Source organism: Podarcis filfolensis, assembly GCF_964270895.1.
Source record: "Podarcis filfolensis genome assembly, chromosome: W".
NCBI classification, from domain to species: domain Eukaryota; kingdom Metazoa; phylum Chordata; class Lepidosauria; order Squamata; family Lacertidae; genus Podarcis; species Podarcis filfolensis.
Genome location: NC_139619.1, coordinates 5,573,984 through 5,597,954, shown reverse-complemented (window position 1 = coordinate 5,597,954; position 23,971 = coordinate 5,573,984). Strand labels below are relative to the sequence as shown.

Here is a 23,971-nt window from a genome sequence, read left to right as displayed (position 1 = left end):
AATTTAATAGTTCAGCTGGAATATCATCACTTCCACTGGCCTTGTTATTAGCAGTGCTTTCTAAGGCCCATTTGACTTAGCTCTCCAGGATGTCAGGCTCAAGGTCAGCAACCACACTACCTGGGGTGTATGAGACATCCATATCTTTCTGGTATAATTCCTCTCTGTATACGTGCCACCTCTTCTTGACATCTTCTGCTTCTGTTAGGTCCTTTCCACCTTTGTCCTTTATTATGGTACTCTTTGTATGCAATGTTTCTTTCATAGCTCCAGTTTTCTTGAACAGATCTCTGGTTCTTCCCATTCTGTTGTTTTCCTCTATTTCTTTGCATTGCTCGTTTAAGATGGCCCTCTTGTCTCTCCTTGCTATTTTTTGGAAATCTGCATTCAATTTCCTGTATCTTTCACTATCTCCCTCGCATTTTGCTTGCCTTCTCCAAGTCCACCTTTCCTTTTGAAGCAAAATGTCATTGAAATGAGGGAGAAATGCCCTGCATGAAGTCTTGGGTTTGCAATTTGGGGAGAGGGAAGACTGTCTGTGGCGCTGGGGAGCGGGCAGGCTGGCGAGGCCCCCTAGATCTAGAGGCCCTAGGCTTCTGCCTACTTAGCCTATACATAAATCCGGCCCTGCCTATGTCACAGTGACCACAGGCCCATCGATCACGTGCAAGGCATTCTGCATGTTGGGAAGGAGCCTCCTGTTCTGGGCCAGGTGGATGAGTGACACCAGCAGAAGACTGGGTGGTGGGGTCGAAGCTGATCCCAGGGAGCACGTGAGGAGTCAAGGCTTCCCACATGAAGGCCTCGTTTCCCCTAGAAGTCCCTGCCTCCTGGTCTGTGTTCACTTTCTTATTCAGGTACAGCGCCAACATGTTCTGGATGGTGCACCTGCTTTCGGGGGAGAGCTTGTCGAACTGGTCCACACTAGAAGAATAGCCATGAGACGGGTGAGACTCCTGCAAGGCATCCCCAAAGTCAGGGGAACATAAGTGGGTAAATCTCCAGGGCCGGATGGTCTAACCTCCAAATACTATAGATCTCTGAAAGACTTGTTAATTCAGCCACTAAAGGAGGTCTGTAATGAAATTCTGGAGGGGGGAAAGGCGCCAGAGTCGTGGAAGAAAGCTAACATTACACTTATACCGAAAACTGAGTCTGAAAAGACACAACTTAAGAACTACCGCCCCATATCCCTGCTTAATGTGGATTACAAAATTTTTGCTGATATCTTGGCTAATAGATTAAAAAAGGTATTAGTTGAAGAGATACATAAAGATCAAGCCGGCTTTCTCCCAGGTAGACATTTGTCTGACAATACGAGGAATATAATTAACATTTTGGAGAAGCTGCAAGTGAACATCAACACCAAAGCAGTTTTAATTTTTATAGATGCGGGAAAAGCTTTTGATAATATTTCGTGGAATTTTATGAAGAAAAATCTTCAGGGAATGGGGGTGGGCCAAGGGTTTGAAAATGGTATAAGTGCAATTTACTCAGAACAAAAGGCTAAGTTAATAGTTAATAATGTGATGACAGAGGAATTTAAGATAGAGAAAGGGACACGACAAGGCTGCCCAATTTCCCCATTGCTTTTCATTTCGGTTCTGGAGGTTTTGCTGAATATGATTAGAAGGGACCGTCTGATTAAAGGTATTCAGGTCGGAGCCAAACAATATAAATTGAAAGCTTTTGCAGATGACCTAGTTTTGACGTTACAGGAGCCAGAATCTAGTACGAAAAGAGTATTAGAATTGATTCAAGAATTTGGTCATGTGGCAGGATTTAAGCTGAACAAGTCAAAAACTAAAGTGCTTGAGAAAAACTTAACACCGATTGAGAAAGAGCAGTTTCAGAAGGAGACTGGTTTAACATTAGTTAAGAAAGTAAAATATTTGGGGGTTAATATGACTGCTAAGAACTTAAACTTATTTAAAGATAACTATGAGAAATGTTGGATAGAAGTGAAAAAAGACTTGGAAATATGGTCAAATTTGAAGCTTTCCTTGTTGGGTCGAATTGCAGCTATAAAGATGAATGTATTGCCAAAAATGTTATTTCTGTTTCAATCATTGCAAATATTGGACAAGATGGATTGTTTCAAGAAGTGGCAGAGAGACATCTCCAGATTTGTCTGGCAGGGCAAGAAGCCTAGAATAAAATTTAAAATATTAACTGACGCAAAGGAAAGAGGTGGATTTGCCCTGCCAGACCTTAAACTTTATTATGAATCAGCAGCATTCTGCTGGTTGAAAGACTGGCTGCTTCTTGAGAACACAGACATTTTGGACCTAGAAGGATTTAACAACGTTTTTGTTTGGCATGCATATTTGTGGTACGACAAGGTTAAAGCACATAAAGCATTTAAAAACCATATTGTCAGAAAAGCATTGTTCAACGTCTGGATAAGATACAAAGATTTACTGGAAAATAAAACCCCAAGGTGTTTGTCACCAATGGAAGCGAAGGCTCAGAAAAAGCTCAATATGGAGGCCAAATGGCCGAAATATTGGGAAATATTGGAACAAGAAGGAGACAAATTGAAATTGCAGAGTTTTGACTTCCGGTCAGCGCCAGCGATCGCAATGGCGGATTTCCACTGAACTCCGGAGGAAATCGGCTTCGTGGAGCTGGGGTTCTACCGCTACGGCGAAGCGGGGACCCGAAAAAAATCACAGGTGGGGAAGCCTGTGAACTGAAGGCTCGGCGGGCTCCATTTGTGCCCCCCCCCGCTGCAAAGGAGCCTTTTTAAAGGCTCCGGAACGGACCGGGGGTAAAGGGTGCGGAGCTGAGAGCTGTCTACCCGTCTCCGCGAAGTGAAGCCGCACAGCCAGGGTCGGAGAGCGCTGATTTCTTTTCTGGTTATTTGGACTCGAAAACAACTACCCGTGAGTAGGAATTTGACAATATTGGGAAGAAAATTATTTAAAAATTCGGCCGAAACGGGAAAGGCAAAAACAGGAAGTCTGCCTTCCCGGACTGTTGACAGATTAAAGTAAAGAGACTGCAAAGCTGGGACCTAGAAAGAGGAGCTGGAAGGATTAAAATACAGCATCTGAAGAGGGAAACTACCCCACTGCCAGCAGGAACGGTGGGGAAATATTGGAAAGACTTTTCAACCTGCAGGAAAAGGAAATTTAAAATACATCTGCTGTCTTTAAAACCTGGGAACGGGCTGCTCATGAAAGGGAAGCCATCAGAGGGAACTGTCAAACGGAGTGTGGAATTAAAAATTTGATTTAGCTCTGCAAAAGATACATTGTGGAAATATTTGGGAAAGGAAAGTAACATTTTTGGGACTAAAAATTTGATACTAAGATACTGGGACTTTATTAGAACATTATTTGCTATAAAGTTGCAATAAGAAGTTGGATTTCTGACCCCTAGAGGCAACAATGTTGCAATGACTTTTTAAATAACAAGTTCTGCTGTGGGAAAATTTCTACTTTACCTAAACAAATCCTCCAAGCGTGTGACTGACCTTGGGAGTGTATGCGAGTGTTTTGGCAGATAAAGCAGAGTTGACACAGGAAAAAACTACCAGGTCTGGAAGACAATACAAAGTTGACACTACAAGAAGGCCTTCAACAGGGAGTGTAGTGGGCACAGCAGGAGCTGCTGCCCCACAGGCAAAATTAAAGGTTATGTCAACTGATGAACTGTTGGCCCAAGCATTGGGTAAAATTGATGCATCTTTGGAAAAGTTGGCAAACAAGGTGGAAGAGACAAACAAACAAGTAGCAGAGGCTTGTGCAAAAATTGAAGCGAACACTTCTAGTATCAATGAATTAGGGAAAAAGGTGAACTCTAATACACAGTCTCTTGAAAAATTACTGGAAGAATCGGCCTCAACTAAAAAATTGGCCGAAGAGGCCAAGGAAATTGCAACTGCTGTCCAGGAACAGATTCCACCGGTACATAAGAAGTTTGAAGAGTATGATTTGACGCTGTCCATGATAGATCTTGAAAGGAAAGCTAGAAATTTAAGAATAAGAGGTGTGCCAGAAAATGAGAAAGAGAATTTGACAGAATTCCTTACAAAAGAATTCTCACAATTTTGGCAGAAGGACCTGGGGGAGGAAGAATTCACTATCGTGAGTGCTTTTAGACTTGGTAGAAGACAAGGAAAGAATAAAGCAAGAGACTGTTTGATAACTTTGAAAACAAAGGAGGAAAGGGATAAAATATTGAATCTACACTATCAAAGAACCTTGGAAATTGAGGACACCTTTGTGGAAATTTTTAAAGACATACCTAAACATATCTTGGAGGTAAGGGCCTATTACAGAGACCTGGTGACCTTGCTGAGGAAAAACAGAATTATCTTCAGGTGGGAATTCCCCCAAGGCCTATCTTTTAAATACAGAGGAAAGAAAATAAGAATAAGGACAGTAAATGACAAGGACAAGTTTCTGAAAGACCACGAAGAGGACTTACAGAAGGAAGTGGACTCTGCTGAGGATGTATTGATGCTAGGACAAGGACTTTTGGAGATTGCAAATCTGATATCTGGACGTTCCGGCCCAAGGAGAGACAAGCCACCGACAGAAGAAGAACAACAACTTGGTGCAGTAGGAGGGAAAACTAACTAACCAATCATGTCTCTGCAACTTTTAAGCTGGAATTGTAATGGACTTAACTCCCCTAGAAAGAGAAAAGAGATCTTTCATATATTAAAGAAAGAACATTTGGACTTGATTTGTTTACAAGAGACTCATGTTATGAGGCTACACAGGAAAATATTGGTCAATAAAAGATTAGGACAAGAATTTATTTCGTCTGATAAAGTTAAAAAAAGAGGAGTGGTGATTTACGCCAAGGAGAAACTTTTACCGAAATTTATCCTCAAAGATGAACAAGGAAGATATTTGGCTATTGAAATTCAGTTTCAAGGGGAGAAATTTTTGATAGTAGGTGTGTATGCACCAAATGAGGGGAAGTCGGAATTTTTCAAGAAGCTGCATGAGACTTTGATGGATTTCATGGACTATAATATAATTTTGATGGGGGACATGAATGGAGTCGTATCTACCAATATGGACAAGGCGCAAAAACAGGTAGTTACTAAAGATGGTAGACTACCAAAAACTTTTTTTGAAATGACTGATAATATGGACTTGATCGATAGTTGGAGAACTAAGAACCCCTTGGAGAGAGAAGGAACATTCTTCTCTGAAGCCAAGATGACATGGACCAGAATTGACCAAATTTGGATTACTAGAGGAATGGCACCAAAGATAAAAAAAGTGGAAATCTGCCCCAAAACATGCTCCGACCATAACGCTGTAAAGATGGAGATGAAGTTAACAACAACCGGTACCTTCAGATGGAGGATGAATGACACCCTATTTAGAGATGAAGAAGTATACAACAAGGCCCAAAAGACTTTAAAAGACTATTTTGAATTAAACTTGCCAACAAATGTGGAAAAAAGAGTAATCTGGGATGCAAGTAAAGCCGTGACGAGAGGGTTTTTGATACAACAGAATGCATTAAAAAAAAGAAGGCAAAATGAGAAAAAAGATAAAATTTTGGAGAAAATTAAAGAAGGGGAGAAAAAATTGAGAGCCAAGCCGAAGTCACAAGAGATTCTGAGAGAAATAAAGATTTATCAAACACAATATATGGAGTTGATGAATCAGGAAATAGAATGGAAAATTAAACAAATGAGACAGAAGACATTTGAATCGGCGGACAAATGTGGGAAATTATTGGCTTGGCAACTGAAAAAAAGACAAAAATTAAATACAATTACAAACCTGGAAGTAGAAGGAAAAGATATAAACAACCCAAATGAGATTAGAAATTGTTTCCAGAAATACTTCAAGCAACTATATGCACAAGGGCCACAGAATGAAAGGGACATTGACGGATTTTTGAAAACAAATGGATTACAAAAAATTTCACAGGAAAGTAAAGTATTGTTGAACTGTAAAATAACAGATCAGGAGATAGAAGGTGCCATTTTAAATATGCAATTGGGCAAATCTCCGGGACCGGATGGACTGACTGCTAGATATTATAGATCCTTAAAGGATTGGATAGTACAACCTTTGAAGGAAGTCTGCAATGAGATTTTGGAAGGGAAAAGGGCACCAGAATCGTGGAAAGAGGCCTACATCACACTTATACCAAAAACAGAGACTGAAAAGACTCAACTTAAAAACTACCGTCCCATATCCTTATTAAATGTGGATTACAAAATTTTTGCTGACATTTTGGCCAAGAGATTGAAAAGAGTATTGACTGAAGAGATACATAAGGACCAAGCGGGCTCTCTACCGGGAAGACACATATCTGATAATTTGAGGAATGTAATTGACATTTTGGAAAAGCTAGATGTGGACATTAATACTAAAGCTGTTTTGATATTTTTGGACGCGGAGAAAGCCTTTGACAACATTTCTTGGAGTTTTATGAAAAAGAATCTACAGGGTATGGGGGTAGGCCAAGGTTTCGAAAATGGTATAGGTGCAATATATTCTGAACAAAAGGCCAAATTAATTTTAAATAACGTGGTTACGGAACAATTTATGATTGAAAAAGGGACACGACAAGGATGCCCAATTTCCCCTTTACTTTTTATATCGGTCCTGGAGGTTTTGTTGAATATGATTAGAAGGGACCGGTTGGTTAAAGGCATACAGGTCGGAGCCAAACAGTATAAATTGAGAGCTTTTGCAGATGACATAGTTTTGACGTTACAGGAGCCATAATCTAGTACTAAAAGAGTTTTAGAATTAATTCAAGAATTTGGTCAGGTGGCAGGATTTAAACTGAATAAGACCAAAACTAAGGTTTTAGAGAAAAATATGACATTGTTTGAAAAAGAGAAATTTCAGAATGAAACAGGTTTATTAGTGGTGAGGAAGGTGAAATATCTGGGGATTAACATGACATCTAAAAATGGGAACTTATTCAAAAATAATTATGAGAAATGCTGGTTAGAAGTGAAAAAAGATCTCGAAACATGGTCAAATTTGAAGCTTTCCTTGATGGGTCGAATAGCAGCTATAAAGATGAATGTATTGCCTAAAATGTTGTTTTTGTTTCAAACATTACAAATTGTGGACAAGATGGAATGTTTTAAGAAGTGGCAGAAAGATATTTCTAAATTTGTCTGGCAGGGCAAGAAGCCTAGGATAAAATATAAGATTTTAACTGATGCAAAAGAAAGGGGTGGCTTCGCCCTGCCAGACTTCAGACTGTACTATGAGTCAGCAGCATTCTGCTGGTTGAAAGATTGGCTGCTTCTTGAAAACACAGACATTTTGGATTTAGAAGGTTTTAACAATGTTTTTGGATGGCATGCATATCTGTGGTATGACAAGGTTAAAGCTCACAAAGCATTTAAAAATCATATTGTTAGGAGATCTTTGTTTAATGTTTGGATTAGATACAAGGATGTACTGGAAAACAAAACCCCAAGGTGGTTGTCACCAATGGAAGCGAAAGCTCAGAAAAAACTCAATATGGAGGCCAGTTGGCCAAAATATTGGGAAATTTTGGAGCAAGAAGGAGATAGACTGAAACTGCAGAGCTTTGAGAAATTAAGAAACAAGGTCTGAGACTGGCTACACTATTTTCAGATAAGGGAGGTATATAATTTGGACAGGAAAATTGGCTTCCAGCTGGAAAAATCTAAATTAGAAACAGAAGTGCTAGAACCTAAAACTAAGATCATGTCAAAAATGTATAACTTGCTGCTGAAATGGAATACACAGGATGAAACGGTTAAGTCAGCTATGATTAAATGGGCACAAGATGTTGGACATAACATTATGTTTGCTGACTGGGAACAGTTATGGACCACTGGTATGAAATTTACGGCATGTAATGCCTTAAGAGAGAATATTATGAAAATGATATACAGGTGGTACATGACCCCAGTCAAGCTTGCAAAAATATATCATTTGCCCGATAATAAATGCTGGAAATGTAAGGAGGTTGAAGGTACATTCTTTCACCTTTGGTGGATGTGCCCAAAGATTAAGGCCTTCTGGGAAATGATTTATAATGAGATGAAAAAGATATTTAAGTATACTTTTCTGAAAAAACCAGAGGCTTTTCTCTTGGGTATAGTCGGCCATTTGGTGCCAAAGAAGGACAGAACGTTTTTTATGTATGCTACAACGGCAGCAAGAGTACTCATAGCAAAGCACTGGAAGACTCAAGATCTACCCACTCTGCAAGAATGGCAGATGAAGTTGATTGACTGTATGGGGCTGGCAGAAATGACCGGCAGAATCCGCGACCAGGGAGAAAAGTCAGCAGAAGAAGATTGGAAGAAATTTAAGGAATATCTACAGAAATACTATAAAATTAATGAACTCTGAAAAGATGTTGGTTTGAACGTTGGTGGTCTCTAGCTGTTATGATAAAGATAATGGGGATCATAATTGTTTTTGTTATTAAATTTAAAAAAAAGTTGAGTGGAAAATAAGGTGATATTTTAAAAGGAATGCTAAGAGATTAGGATTTGCTGAATTAACAAACTGAACTAGAGAACAAGAAGGGGAGGTATGAGGAAGTCAAAGAAACATGTGATTGAAAGATTATTATTGAAACTGAATTGTTTTTAATATTTTTCTTTTTCTTTTTCTTTTTGTGTTTATATAAAATTGGAAAACTTAATAAATATTCATTAAAAAAAAATGAAATTGCAGAGTTTTGAGAAATTAAAAGATAAAGTGCGAGACTGGCTTCATTATTATCAAATAAGAGAGGCCTATAATTTGGATAAAAAAATTGGCTTCCAGGTGGAAAAATCAAAATTGGAAACAGAACTGTTAGATCCCAAAACTAAGATACTTTCAAGAATGTATAACTTGCTGTTAAAATGGAATACGCAGGATGAAACGGTGAAATCTGCTATGATCAAATGGGCACAGGATATTGGTCACAACATTATGTTTGCTGACTGGGAACAGTTGTGGACCACTGGTATGAAATTTACGGCATGTAATGCCTTAAGAGAGAATATTATGAAAATGATTTATAGGTGGTACATGACACCAGTCAAGCTTGCAAAAATCTATCATTTGCCCGATAATAAATGTTGGAAATGCAAAGAAAATGAAGGTACATTCTTTCACCTTTGGTGGACGTGCCCAAAGATTAAGGCTTTCTGGGAGATGATCTATAATGAAATGAAAAAGGTATTTAAATATACCTTCCTGAAGAAACCAGAGACCTTTCTCCTGGGCATAGTCAGTCAATTGGTGCCAAAGAAGGATAGAACTTTCTTTATGTATGCAACAACAGCAGCAAGAATACTTATTTCAAAGTATTGGAAGACACAAGAGTTACCCACCCTGGAAGAATGGCAGATGAAGGTGACAGATTATATGGAATTGGCGGAAATGACTGGCAGAATCCGAGACCTGGGAGAAGAGTTGGTGGAAGAAGACTGGAAGAAATTTAAAGACTATCTTCAGAAATACTGTAAAATTAATGAATGTTAAAATGATGTTGGATTGAAAATAAGTAGCATTAGCAACAAAGTTAATAAGAAGATGCAAAAATGAATTGATAATGGATGAAAATATAGAGTTATAATATGTTAAGATACAGAGTTAAGATAAACGAAAGAGGGTAAGGATTTGCTGATTTGATTATTTAAATGGGAATACAAAAAGGGGAGGAGGCCAAGGAAATAAGATAATGAGTTCAAAGTTACAAAAAACGGATTTGTTTTTAATTCTTTTTTAGCTATTTGTCTTTTGTCTTTTGTATTTTTATTCTTCTTTTTTCTTTTTCATGTATTTTTCTATGTTCTCTTTTTTGTATCCTTTTCTTTTTATAGGACCTTTTTTATTTTGTAAACTTATGTTTTTGTAAAACTTCAATAAATATCTTTAAAAAAAATAAATAAAAAGAAAAGCAAACTCTTTGGCCTCCGAGATCTCTCCCAACTCTCAGCAGCCCTCGCTGTGAGCCATACTAGGGGAATTTTGTCCTGCTTTTGCTGAGCTACAACACAGGAGCGCACCCCCAGGGGGCCATGATGTGGGAACCCTGGCGAAGCATTGCAGAGCAACTGAGAAAGCAGAATGATGTTTGCGTGGACAGTCCATTAGAAAGCTGCACTATTATTGCATCGATAGCACATTGCAGAATACGGCCCCCCTACAGGCAAAAACATCCGTCTGGAGGCACAGTAGCTTTCATTTCGTAGGTTGTGGTTTTACATCTTCCTATTTATTTATTTATTTATTTATTCAAAATTATTGATTTATTTCATAAAATTTATACACACCAGATGGTAAGAAACAACAAAGCCGTTTACAGAAAGATAAAACCATAAAATCAGGAAAAACCTACAGTACATTAAACGCTGAAAAAGTGAATACCAGAATAGATCAGAACTCACTCCCAAGGTAAGGGGAAGAGACATGGCTAAGATGGCAGGACAGCTTACTCTATGGTGTTAACCCCTTCATTCACTAATTAGACTGAAGCATGTTGGTTATATGAGACTGGTTATCCCGCACAACATGCTCTCACGCAACCCATGCCCTCCAACTGAAAACCCATTTCCTGGACAATATCAACATTGTGTTTTGTGCCTGTGAACTGCACAGTGAATATTTTTATTAGAAAAGAAAACAGCCCGGTGTTTCAGCTTCTCAGAGTTGTTTTATTCAGTGCGCTGCTACAGCTTGTCACACCCAAATCCTCCAAAGGAATCTGCCAAAGTGCTTTTCCAGGCAAAAGGGGGCAGAGGGAGAGAAACCAAGAACCTCAAATTCACTAGACCAGGGATGGGGAATTGTGTGGCCCTCTAGATGTTGTTGGATTCCATCACCCCTGACCGTCGGCCATGCTGGCTGAGGCAGAAGGCCATTGGATCTGGCAATATCTGGGAGCCCACAAGATTCCCAGCCTTCGCCCTACACAAACAACCAGGCACTCAGCTGTGAGGCACGCCTCTTACCGGAGGGAGGGTCACTCCAGAGGCAGCTGTGGCATGAGGGTGCTGGATCATGCCTTTGTGGGCACATCTGAGGATTAAAGTGGACCCCCTAGGAAGCGTGCTTGGAGATTTTCCTTGCCACGTGGCTCTCTGGCAAAAGCAGAACAGTACTAACGGCCATATGGAACCACACCTCAAAGCTGGATCAGACTTCCCAGATCCTGTAGCCTACATCAGGAGGAAGACTGGGGCAGAGGGGCCTAGAGTGGGAGTCAGAGCTGCTCTTAGGGCTGCATGTTTGAAGCATGGGCAGAAATCTTTGGGTGTGAAATTGCATGGGGCTGTCTCTTTGTGTTTTGCTGGTGCCAAGCCGCCAGCCAGGAAGAAGGCAGGCAACCAACTGGCTTCAGGGGCAAGCTCCTTTGCAAAGCCAGTCTAACTTCACCAAATCCAATGACAGAGTGACCATTCGGCCCGTGTTCTGCTTCGCTGTGAAATGGCGTGTGTTCCTCAACCCAGAGAACCTCTTTTTCAACGTCAAGCTGGTCTAAGGAAGAAAAGCATAAGAGTTAGTCTTGAATCCCCCCACACATGTGCTTGGAGATGCCTGCACACCGCACATGTAAAGCACATCTCCTCCCACCCACACCCAAAAAGTCCTGGGAACAATGGTTTGTTAAGGGTGCTGGGAATCGTAGCACTGTGAAAGGAAAACTAAGATTCCTAGGATTCTTTGGAGGGGGTGGAATGTTGAATACACAGTGGCCACATGGACGGACAGACACACCCACACCCACACCCACACATACCCCAGCATAGCTTCAACTTTTAGCACAAAAAGTCTTCAGCCAGATGTCATGCAACCCTTTGGCAGGGGCAACTTATCATTTTATTGATTTTCCATAACAATTAAAAAGTCGGACAATTTTGCAAAGGAGTGTTGCCATTTAAACTGCTGGTGTGACGTAGGAACCCGAACAAAGAGAAGGAACCAACTACCCAGAGTCTGCTTCCGATTGCCCTTGTTCTCCACCTCCCTCTATCCTAATCAGCCGCAAACAAGAGTTCAGATTTGAAAGCCTTGTTATCACCTCATTCCCTTCAATTAGCCAGCTGCTCTGGCAGATGACATCAGTTCCTTCCCGCTCCCAATATTCCTGCTCCTAACCTGGTTAGCCATAGCCCGGAAGCTGAATCTCAGGGGGACGCCTTTGGGCTGGGAAGGGCTTATCTTTTCTGGGCCTCTTCTCCCCCTCCGGAAGGGGTGCTTGGCTCCTGGCCTGTGAAATGCGCTCAAAATGTCAAGATGCCTTCTTTCCAGGGAGCCAAGGAAGAAGGGTGGAATTTGAAATACCTCCAAACCTTCCCATGTCAGAGATGCAGGAGTTGCATCACCTCCAACTTCCTGAGGGATGAAGCAGCTACGAAAAACGAAACATCCCACCTGGGCACGGTTTCTGAGAGAGCAACAGCAGAAGACCCAGACTCTGGCAAGATGAGCATTTGCCCAGTGGATTCTGGCCGGTCCATGAGGGCAGACAGGGGATGGCTGAGGTGGCCGCCAGCCCCTTCCCACTCCATCTCAGATACAGAACGCATTTTCTCTGCCACTCCTTGGCTCTGGCGCCACCTACTGTTGGCCTCCTTGCCTTCCACCCTCCCAGTCCCAATGAGCACCATCCACCCCTGGTCCACAGGTGCAGAGCAGTAGTTAGGTGATCTTGCGCCCCGGCAGAACCGTCCAGATTGCGCCCCCAGCCATGGACAAGTTAGCTCTTCTTTCCTCCACTCCTCCACCCCCCCCACCTATTCAATTCACCCTGGAATCGAAAAGTAAAATGTTAGCGGTTTCCCCCCACCCCATAGTAATATAATTTGATTCAGCTGGCTGGTCAGTCTACTTTCGGTTTCACTCCTGGCTCCTTGCAGATAGCAGAGGAAGCGAACCAATAGTCACGTTCATGTGTACTGGCTCAGTATGACCTATTCTGACAGATGCTGCCTTTCATATTCACGCCCAAGAGCCTTTCCGCTCCAGAGATCTGGGGCTGAACCCGGGATCTGCATGCCAAGGCTGGAGTAAGAAAGAGCCCTTGCCAGCTGGCCACGTTGGGCACCTGCCTGGAGAGTGGAAGCCGGGGGTTCAAGGGATATCGTGCTGATCCTGGCAACCCCCACCCAACCCGACGTCTTCCTCCGCCTGAATCCCGCTTCCCCCGGAACGCACTTCCCATCCAGGAGCGGCTGGGGTGGGAGCACTTCCCACCCCCCTTTCCAGACCCCACTCTCCTCCTCCTTCTTCTTCTTCATGCCTCGGGTGTTTTCCTGAGTGTATCTTCAGACCAACCCTCTGTGAGGGAGGCTAAGCTGGCCCAAGGACTGGCCCAAGGTAGCTCAGCCAAGTCGCCAAGGCCAGCATTTAAGACCGCGTATTCTTTCCCCTCAGATGATAAAGCCGGGATGAGTCATGCTAGCAGCCTGTGGCCTTGATGGGCTTTGAGGCAGCCCAGCCCAGCTGCTATAGTCCACCTCTGAACCGAGGAAGCGCAACTGGAGAGACAGAGCCCAGCACTTTTCTCACGGGACAGAAGCGCACAACTTCCCCCTCCCACTTGCCGCCCGCCCCAGTCTTTCTCCAGAGGCTCAGTTTAGTGCGCCAAGCGTCTCATCCCAGGTGGGAATTCGGGTGGCGCTGCTTGCAGAAGGAGAAGTGGCTGGCGCTAGCAGAAACTCCCATTGTTCTTCTCAGGTAGGACTTCTGGGATCCAGACAAACATTTTACCAAAAAGTATGGCTCGAGTACTGATAGCCCATATAAAGGAAGGCAAAACGACCTAAGTTTGGAGGACAGGTGAAAAAAACCACGAATTACATTTAAAGTTCTGTGAGATGCAAAGGAAAGCTTGCCTTTTAAACTTGCATTTCACAGCTTGTTGCTTGGTGAGGTTAATGGAATGGGGGATATTGAGAAAGAAGAGACTTGGAATTAGAAGGTTAGGATTTAAGGTAAGGTTACCAGATTTTTTTTTCAAAGAATCCGGGGACACTTTTTTTTCCCCAAAAGAGAAAAAAATGTTATTTTTTTTAAATCATTTTTTTAAAAAATAAGAAGTAATACCTTCTCTTCTGGGTCTCCTATGTCGCGTGGCCTTCCTCTGGGCCCCAGCCTGATCTCTTGGAGTGCTATCTGCCATGGAGTAGGCTCGGGTCGGGCCTGGGCTCGGCCCCGTGTCCTTGCCCTCCTGGTGCTCTCCTACCTCTCTTCCTCAGCGGCAGCAGCGCGGAAAGGTCGGGGCTCCCCTCTTTTTTCTCCTTCCTCTTTCTCTCTCTTCCTTCTCCTTCTCCTTTCCTCCTTCTCCCTGGGTTGGCTCCGGGGTTTTTACTGGCCCTGGAGCGCCACTGGGCAGTCGGCCATGTGGCCGGGCGCTCTCGCTCCCGCCTCGATTTGGGTCCTGGGGGGGTGTCAGCTGTTCCCCCAGTTAACGCGCCGGGCATCCCTGCTTCCCCCTCGGCAGTGGCAGCGCAGGCGGCAGTCTCAGCAGCCCGGAGCCAGCCTGGTAGTGCACTTGGCTCTGGCTGGCTTCAGGAGCTGCTCATTGCCATGGCACCCGCCATTTTGCCTCGCCGGAAGTCCCCATATGATGTGTCTTGTGCCGTTGAACCAATCACGCAACATTCCTTCCCTACTAATAAATCTACAACACTTAAAATATAAATCTGGGGACCTTATATGAAATTCGGGGACATTCCGGGGACGGATTTTGTTGGGGATAGATTTGTAAATCCGGGGACTGTCCCCGGGAGACGGGGACATCTGGCAATCATTCCGTAATAGGGCTTCTCCTGCCTTTGCCAGTATGTCAGCCTTCTCAGCCTCCTTAAAGAGGGCGTTCAGAAGCACTTGTACATCTGGCCATATGGGATTGTGAGTGGAGAAGGTGGCGCAGTCTGGATGAGTCCCTCTGTCTTGCTCTTTGGTCACTGTGACCGAGCACCTTTTTGGGCCGATCAGGATCTATGGGGAAGGGGATCCATCCAGAAGTTGTGGAGGGAACGGGAAGAGAAGCTTGGTCAAGAGACTGGCTCATGTCAGAAGGAGGCCTGACTGCATCCTTGGCGAAGCCCAGGGCAGGGCAGGAAGGCAGCATTGCCCAGCGGGAAGGCATTCGGAGGCAAATCATCAGCAAGGAGCAGAAAATCCCCTCCCGTTCCATCAAGAAGACTGAAGAATCTCTAGTCGGCCTTCAGGTGAGTTCAGCATCCCAGGTCTCTGGGGTGTTCCTGTCCATTACAAAGCTGACTCGAGGCTCCGTCAACTGAGCCCCTACACTCCTTGCGTACATGAAAGGGGCACAGAAAGGATGGGAGGCAGCCTTTTCCTGGAGCCGTCTTACCTGCAGCAGTTCACTCGCTGGCTGCTGACCCTTTTCCTCCATCACCTGGATGGTAATAATAATATAATAATAATTTATTATTTATACCCCACCCATCTGGCTGGGTTTCCCCAGCCACTCTGGGCGGCTTCCAACTGAATATTAAAAACAGTACAGCATCAGACATTAAAAACTTACCTAAAGAGGGCTGCCTTCAGTTGTCTTTTAAAAGTAAAATAGTTGCTTATTGGTTTGACATCTAATGGGAGGGCGTTCCACAGGGCAGGCGCCACTACCGAGAAGGCCCTCTGCCTGGTTTCCTGTAACCTTACTTCTCTCAATGAGGGAACCGCCAGAAGGCCCTCGGCGCTGGATCTCAGTGTCCGGGCTGAACGATGGGGGTGGAGACGATCCTTCAGGTATACAGGACTGAGGCCATTTAGGGCTTTAAAGGTCAGCACCAACACTTTGAATTGTGCTCAGAAACGTACTGGGAGCCAATGCAGATCTCTCAGAACCGGTGTTATGTGGTCCCGGCGGCCACTCCCAGTCACCAGTCTAGCTGCCGCATTCTGGATTAATTGCAGTTTCCGGGTCACCTTCAAAGGTAGCCCCACGTAGAGCGTGTTGCAGTAGTCCAAGCGGGAGATAACTAGAGCATGCACCACTCTGGCAAGACAGTCTGCGGGCAGGTAGGTTCTTAGCCTGCGTACCAGGTGGAGCTGGTAGACAGCTGCCCTGGACACAGAATTAACCTGTGCCTCCATGGACAGCTGTGAGTCCAAAATGACTCCCAGGCTGCGCACCTGGTCCTGCGCTCCTGATCCTCTCAAGAGAGGAGAGTTTCCTGCAGAATCTGGCCAGCTGCTCATCCCTTTTCCCTGCAATCTCCTTCTCCACCTCTTCCACATGATTCAGCAAACGCTTTTCTTCTTCTTCTTCCAGGAACTGGCGCAGTTGTCTCAACTTCTCCACAGGTAATGTTCACAAAAAAAAAAAAAAAGAATTTATGAGGGTAAAGCACGTATCAACATCTTTATACGAGAAGGTAGCCACCCTAGCATTTGATTCATTTTCAGAATAATAAATAAATAACAAACCGATATGGGAAAAGGAGAAATGGGGAGAAGTTGAAATGGGCAGATTTCCCCCTCCCTCCTCAGTCCGGACTTGCTTCTTGAAGTGCTTGTTCCCTCACTAGTAACAAGAGTGACACTTCCAAGGAGGTCTTTGCTTTCCTTGTCCAGGTCTGCTTGATAGGCCAGAATTTCCCCTCTCTCTTTCCTCCGAATCTCCAGGCGGCGACAGATCTCTCCCTGACAAGAAAAGGGAAAACTCGGACTTCCGACGGATCGTGAAGTGGAAGCAAGCAAGATCTCTCACTCTGGAGAGTATCTGGTTATTGAGGAAAAACGGGATGCTGCAAGGGTGTTGCAGCCCCCCAAATACTCTTGGAAGGGAATGTGAGCAGAATCAGAACTTACAGGGTTAAACAGTTCTGTGTGACGTCTCACATTCTGAGGCGTGGTTATGTTCACATACGGGAATTTTTCTTTGTGTGTGAGTTTCCTTTCGTTTTTGGCTGAGAGACGAAAGGATGTCCGCTCTCTCGCCGGGCTGATTTATGATGTTTTTCTTCTCATTAAAGGCTGTTGGAGATTAGCAAGAAGCCTGCATTCAGTCTGATTTATTATCCACACACAAGGCAACACTTTCTACCGCTGCTAAGAACTCTGCTATGGACTCTGTTAAGAGAGCTCTAGTTTTTCCTATCGGCACAGGCGTCCATCGGCGCAGCGAAAGTGTGCCGGGCGCCATCTTATCTCACAGGTTATGGAAGCTAGCCAAGCTTTGGAAGCTGTTGCCACGTCGTGCCTGTGTGTGTGGGAGAAGCCAGCTGGAGCTCCTGCCTAACGTTTGAGGCAGCGAAGCTTGCTGGGGAGGATCTCATCTTCAGGACTGGGTGCCAAGAGGAGCTGCTGTTACGTGAGTAGGCTCAGCCCCGGGGGAGAAGATGGCAGATGGCCAGGAGTCATACTCTGTCCCCTTTGAAAAATTAAATGGGAGAAACTGGGAGGAGTGGTCAAGGAAGCTGAAGGCCTGGCTGGTAGCCAAGGGTCTGTGGGAGGCGACCCAAGGGCCCCCACAGCAAGCTGCAGCTGGAGATGCAGCAGCGGTTGTTGCAGCTGCCCAAGCCTCACAGAGGAAAAATCAGAAAGCCCTAGGAGCTATAGTGCTCAGTTTGGAGGGCTCACAGCTACCTTTGGTGGAGGGTCTTGAGACTGCCCATGAGGCCTACCAGGCACTAGAGAGAGTGCACCACAGGACCACAGCTGGGGCAAAGATCCACACCACCAGAAGCTTGTTTGAGCTGAAGCTGCGTCCTGGTGATAGCATCAGACAGCATGTGACTAAGATGCTCTCTGTTTTCAACAATCTGAGACTGTTGCAAGTCAACTTTACTGAGGAACTGAAAGTTTATATTTTGCTCAGCTCTTTGGACAAAAGTTATGACAATTTGTGTCTAACTTTGGAATCGATGAATCCAGCGGATCTTACGCTGCAGTATGTGACTGGTCATTTGTGTGACGAGGAGGAACGCCGTCTCAGAGAGGGCCGAGCTGGCGCAGGGTGCCCTGCCGGTAGCAGGGGGGGGGGCAAGCCAGAAGGCACAGTTCAGGCTTTTTCCACTCGTCGTTGTTTTGTCTGCGGGTCTGTTGACCATTTACGTCGATCCTGTCCGAGGAGAGCCAGAGAGGCCTGGCAGGATGTCTCCAAGGTCGCTTCCCATGGCAGTCAGCCAAGTCCTCGTGGCAGCCAGCCAGGTTTCCATGGCAGCCAGTCTAGGATAGGAGGCCAGCGTGGGAATACGAAGGGAGGACGTGACAGAGGAAGTGAGAAGGACGGTTCTTCTTATCACCTTGCTGCTGCCTCTATGGCAACACTGAGGGACAACTCCAGTGAGGGCAGCATGCTGCGTTGGGTCATCGACTCAGGGGCCAGCCATCACCTGATGCCATCGCCATCTAGTGGTGAAATGTGGAACTGCAGGGCTGTTTCAACTGGGAAAACAGTCACTCTTGCTGATGGCTCACAGAGACAATTAACCACCGTTGGCAATGTGTTTGTTTCTTTTTTACAGGCAGAGCTGGAGGTCTACATTGTGCCAGGAATGAAGTGTTGTCTTTTATCTGTATCTGCTCTTGTAAAGGAGGGTTATAAGGTTTGCTTTGAAAATGATGTCTGTTCTATCTCCAGGGGTGGGAAACAACTGGTTAATGTTGCATGTCAGAACAACCTCTTTGTTCTGGAGACACCTCTGGAGGGTAAGGGGGACGCTGAGACAGCACAGGCGCAGTGTGCTAACGTTCCCACACATGATTCGTGTGCTCACTTGTGGCACAGGAGAATGTCGCACAGCTGTTGGAAATATATCCAGAAGTTGCCTGAATGCACTGAAGGTTGTAAGATGAAAGCATGTGGTAAATTCTTGGATTGTAGGGCATGCAAAGGAGCAAAGATAAAAAGGTTCAGTTATCCCAGATCGGAGAGGGTAACCACAAGGCCTTTTGAGCTTGTGCATACAGACCTTTGTGGACCCATGCCAGTGCCGAGTCTGGGCGGGGCCAGGTATGCGCTCACGCTGACAGATGATTTTTTGAGGAACGGTTGGGTTTTCTCACTGAAACGGAAAAGTGAGGCGGCACAACTGATCAAACACTGGGTTGCGGTGGTGGAACTACAGTTTTCCACCAAGGTGCAGAGTTTTCAGAGTGACCGAGGCGGAGTGTTCACCGGGTGTGCTCTGCAGAGTTTCTTCCGCCAGAAGGGAATAAGTCACAGGTTGACGGTTGCTTTTTCTCCTCAGGAGAATGGCGTAGCGGAACGCAGGAACAGAACGCTAGCTGAGGCAGCTGACGCTCTACTGTTTGACTCTGGTTTGCCTCAGAGCTTTTGGGCCGAAGCTTGGAAAGCTGCCAGCTTCACTTTGAACAGGTCCTATAGCTCTGTTGTAGGAGACACGCCCTATTTTCTGCTGCACGGGAAGAAGCCCAAAGTGCATTTCTTCCGTGTGTTTGGTTGCGAAGCTTGGGTGCTTGTGCCAAAGGCTCAACGCAAGAAAGGTGACCTGAGGTCCCGGAAAATGATCTTTTGTGGGTACGAGCCTGCGACAAAAGGGTGGAGGTTTGCCTATCCAGAAGGTGATCAGTCCAGGATTCTAGTCAGCAGAAGTGCTGAGTTCTGTGAGCAGAGTGGTTGGTCAAGGATCCATGCAAATCCTGATGTTCTCTCAGAGTGTCTGTCTGATTCTGATGAGGAGGGAGAGTTAGAAGCTGAACCTGTTGATGAGGACCAGGTCTCTGACCAGGGTCAAAAACAGGGAAGGGCATCTCCACAGGTTGTTAAAAGAGAGCCCAAGAGTGAGCCTTCGTCTCCCGTTAGTAAAGTGCAGAAGGCCAGAAGATGCAGTAAGTCAGAGGGGGAGTCTTCTGATAACAAGGACACACTTGCTGGCCCCAGTGGGTCAGAGGGAGCACCTGAGACAGTGCTCAGACGTTCCACACGCACCACAAAGGGGGTACCACCTGAGAGGTTTGAGGTCACCAGCGTGTGGGTTGGTTTAGCACAGTGCGAACCTGAGAGTTTTGAGGAGGTTCAACAGTTGCCTGAAGCAGAAGCCAGGAAGTGGCAAGAGGCAATGGGAAAGGAGTTGAACTCAATGAGGTCCTTAGGTGTGTTCTCCACCACGAAGCTGCCAGAGGGCAAGCAGGCCGTGAGCTGTCGTTGGGTTTACAGGATTAAGCCCACAGCGTCTGGAGAACCACAGTACAAGGCGAGGCTTGTAGCCAGAGGGTTCACGCAGAGAAGGGGGCTGCATTACACTGAGGTGTATGCTCCTACGTCCCGGAGTGAGACTCTGCACGTGCTTTTAGCAGTAGCTGCTCAAAGGGCACCAAGTGCACCACTTTGATGTGGATGTGGCTTATTTGAACTCGGATCTGAAGGAGGATCTGTACATGCTACCTCCTCCAGGGTTTGAGGGCAATGAGCCAGGTGTTGTGTGGAAGCTACACAAGTCAATTTATGGTTTGAAACAGTCAGCCAGAAATTGGAACATGTGCCTGAATGAAGCTCTGGAAAGTTTGGGTTTCCGGAAGAGTCTTGCAGACAGTTGCCTGTACCTGAAGGGGTCAGGAGAGACACAGGAAGCGATTCTGGTGTTTGTAGATGATATTCTGTACGTGGCACAGACAGGTAGACAGGTGCAAGGTTTTGCCAAAGAGTTTGGTAAGAAGTTTAAGCTCAAAAACCTTGGTCCCATTCAGGTTTATCTAGGCGTTAGGATAGACAGGTCTGAGAACGGGAGTTTCTTGCTCAGTCAGAAAGGCAAGATTGAGCAGTTGCTTGAGAAGTTCCGGATGTCTGACTGTGCAGGGGTCAGAACGCCCATGGAGACCAACTTCGTGAAGGACAGTCAGCTTGGGGAGCGTTCTGAGTTCCAAAAACCTGAAGTGTTTCAGTCAGCGCTAGGGAGTCTGTTGTATCTCTCTCAGTGGAGCAGACCAGACATAGCGTTTGCTGTGAATCTGCTCAGCAGGGAGGCTACAAAGCCCAGTATGAATGCCTGGCAAGGCATCAAGAGAGTGTTGAGGTATTTGCAGGATACCAAAGAGTTTTTGCCTCACGTTGTCAGCTGAAGGTGATGCACGACTTACGTGCTGGAGTGACAGCGATTGGGCATCTCTTGGAGACAGGAAGTCTGTGTCTGGGCTGGTGGTAATGTTCGGGGAATCCCTGGTTGGGTGGAAGTCCCGGAAGCAAAGTCTTATTGCACTTTCTTCCACTGAGGCTGAGTTCAGTGCGTTGTCAGATTTGTGCAGGGAGTTGGACTTCTACCGGTGCTTGATCCAAGAGATCTGTGGGGATTGTTACTTGCCCATAACTGTTTGGGGAGACAATCAACCTTGTCTTAGGTTGGCAGAATCTGGACAGTTCAAGTCCAGAATCAAGCATTTCGACATACGTTTCCAAAATGTATGTCAGAGTGTCCAGGCAGGTTGGATACGGCTCAAGTATTGTTCGAGCCGAGAGAACCCAGCTGATGGGTTTACCAAACCCTTGACCTTCCAGCGATATGGGCAGTTCTGTGAAGGGTTGTGTTTGGGGTGAGTTATACTCACAGTTCCCCTCAGGATGCGAGATGAGAGGGGGTGTGAGGAGAATCAGAACTTACAGGGTTAAACAGTTCTGTGTGACGTCTCACATTCTGAGGCGTGGTTATGTTCACATACGGGAATTTTTCTTTGTGTGTGAGTTTCCTTTCGTTTTTTGCTGAGACGAAAGGATGTCCGCTCTCTCGCCGGGCTGATTTATGATGTTTTTCTTCTCATTAAAGGCTGTTGGAGATTAGCAAGAAGCCTGCATCCAGTCTGATTTATTATCTACCACTGCTAAGAACTCTGCTATGGACTCTGTTAAGAGAGCTCTAGTTTTTACTATCGGCACAGGCGTCCATCGGCGCAGCGAAAGTGTGCCGGGCGCCATCTTATCTCACAGGGAATTCAAGAGGCAAAGAATCCGGCGTTGTCGTTTAGCAGCTCCCTCGGTCATCAGGTAACCCCCTTTTAGGGGGTGAAGAGTGTGGCGGGGTAGAGATAAGCCGACAGCGGGAGGCCATTGCTGTTTCTCAATAGCGAAGCTCCAAGCTTGTGCACAGAGCGATCCGTTCTCGACTAAAAGAAACCGGATTAGGACTGGAGAGCTAAATTAAGGAGTAATTAGAACTAATTTGGGGGGGCAAGGTGGAAAACAGGAGGTCAGCCTTGCCTGGAATTTTATTTCTACACAAGAAGAATTTGCAGAGCGGCAAAACTGTAAGTTACCCTAAGTGGGAAAAGTGTGCTTTGGAGAATATACTTAAAGGATTTTAAAAAAGGCTTTCTATAAAGGCTAAAAACTAAGATAAGGAGGGGGATTTTATGAGAAAGCTGTAATTGTGGCAGCTGCGATCGCTAGAGGATTTTGGAACGGGAAAGAATGGAGACGGAGGAGTGATTTACTTTCACTTTTAAAAGAACTGCGTATCTGGACAGTGTCTTAAACTTTTGACAAGTTTATAACCATAATTCAAGTACTAAAGTGTGAAAAGAGGACTGGAGACAGCTTACCTCTACTGAGCTTTTGTTTGGTTTTTCTTCTGGTTGCATGAACTTGGTGGATTTTTAAGAGGCTTTTTTTTCCCTTAAGCAAAGACGGTGTCCCCCCCTTGGTTTAACAGAGACATACTTCGCCATTTTGTTGCCAGTGGAAAAATACCAACTACCTCCTGAGATACAATTTAACTGAGAGGATTCAATTTAATACCTCTAACTATTAAAGGGAAAACTTTTGGAAGTGAAAGTTGCTTTAAACAGGAGGGTGTTTTTTACACCCCCCATTTATCTAACTGTCTTTCTTTTTTTTCCCCCTCTTCCTTATTTCGTTATATGAGTGGATAAGGGGGCGGCTGCCCCTAGTGGAGGAATTTTGGGATAACCTCATGGATTCTGAATATATTTTGATATAAGGTTTTGGATATTTCAACAACCCAATTGGATTTAGCCGTGAAAGTGGCAAGAAGCATTGATTAAATAAGAATTTGGATTTCCCTGGTCTGTTTGAAACGATTGGAATTTATATATGGACTCAAGTATTTTATAACCATTACTGGGATTTGGCCATTCAAGTGGCAAGAATTGGACTTAAGAAAGATACCTTCAACTGAGTTAATAAGACTATAAGCCTCAAAGTTAATTGGAAGTGATTTCTTAAGGTGTATTAGTGGATAAATTTATTTTATTGGAACTGATTCTTAGGAGACGACTTTAAAGACTGAACTAATTGAAATAAGAGATATAACATATACATATATAAATTTAAAAACTTTGATAACTGTGGTTTTAATTTGGTATTGGTGAGTTGATAATTCTAAATTTATTGTTTATTGTATATTGTATATTGGATAAGAGGATTTAAGTTGGACAAAGGTATTGTGAGTTTAAAGAATGTCCTATACACAGAAAAAAAGGAGATGGTGCAACACCGGGAGATAGGAAGAGTTCTAAACAAGAACCAGAGTGGAAAGGGGAAATCTTAAGAATGTTTGCAGAGTTAAAAACTGATATTAAAAATATTGAGTCAAATATTGAGACCAAATGGAATCAGGTGGATACCAAATTAGAGCAAGTGGATAAAAAAATGGATACAACAGTAAATAAATTAAAAGGGCAAATGAAAGAAATTTTTAAGAGAACACAGAATCTGGAGGAGGGGATGAAAAAAACAAAATTAGAAATGAAAGAATTTAGAAAAGATGAAGAGAAAATAGGAGCAGAAGTCTCTGAGGTTAATAAGTCACAGGATGAGCTCTGGGACGCGGTTGCGATGAATGAACTCCGGCAAAGGGAGACAAATTTGAGATTTAGGTCTGTGCCAGAGGTGCAAGGAGAAAATATTAGAGAGAAATTGACGGCAGAAATTGCCAAATGGATGGGTATGCAAATAGAAGAGGTGGATAAGACAATTCAAAATGCATTCCGAATTAAAACAAGGACTACCAGAGTAAAGAAATTCCCAGGGGATTGTTTAATTATCTTCAAGGACAGAGAAATGAGAAATTTAATTTTGCAAAAAAACAGAGAAAAAC

The 23,971-nt window shown here is 44.5% G+C and overlaps 1 protein-coding gene across 1 annotated transcript in view; it reads right to left on the bottom strand.

Moving 5' to 3' along the window:
• LOC310753754 (inositol polyphosphate 5-phosphatase OCRL-like) overlaps window positions 1-23,971 on the bottom strand; it is a gene marked incomplete at both ends in the record, with an annotated part of 450,055 nt that overhangs the window by 238,803 nt on the left and 187,281 nt on the right.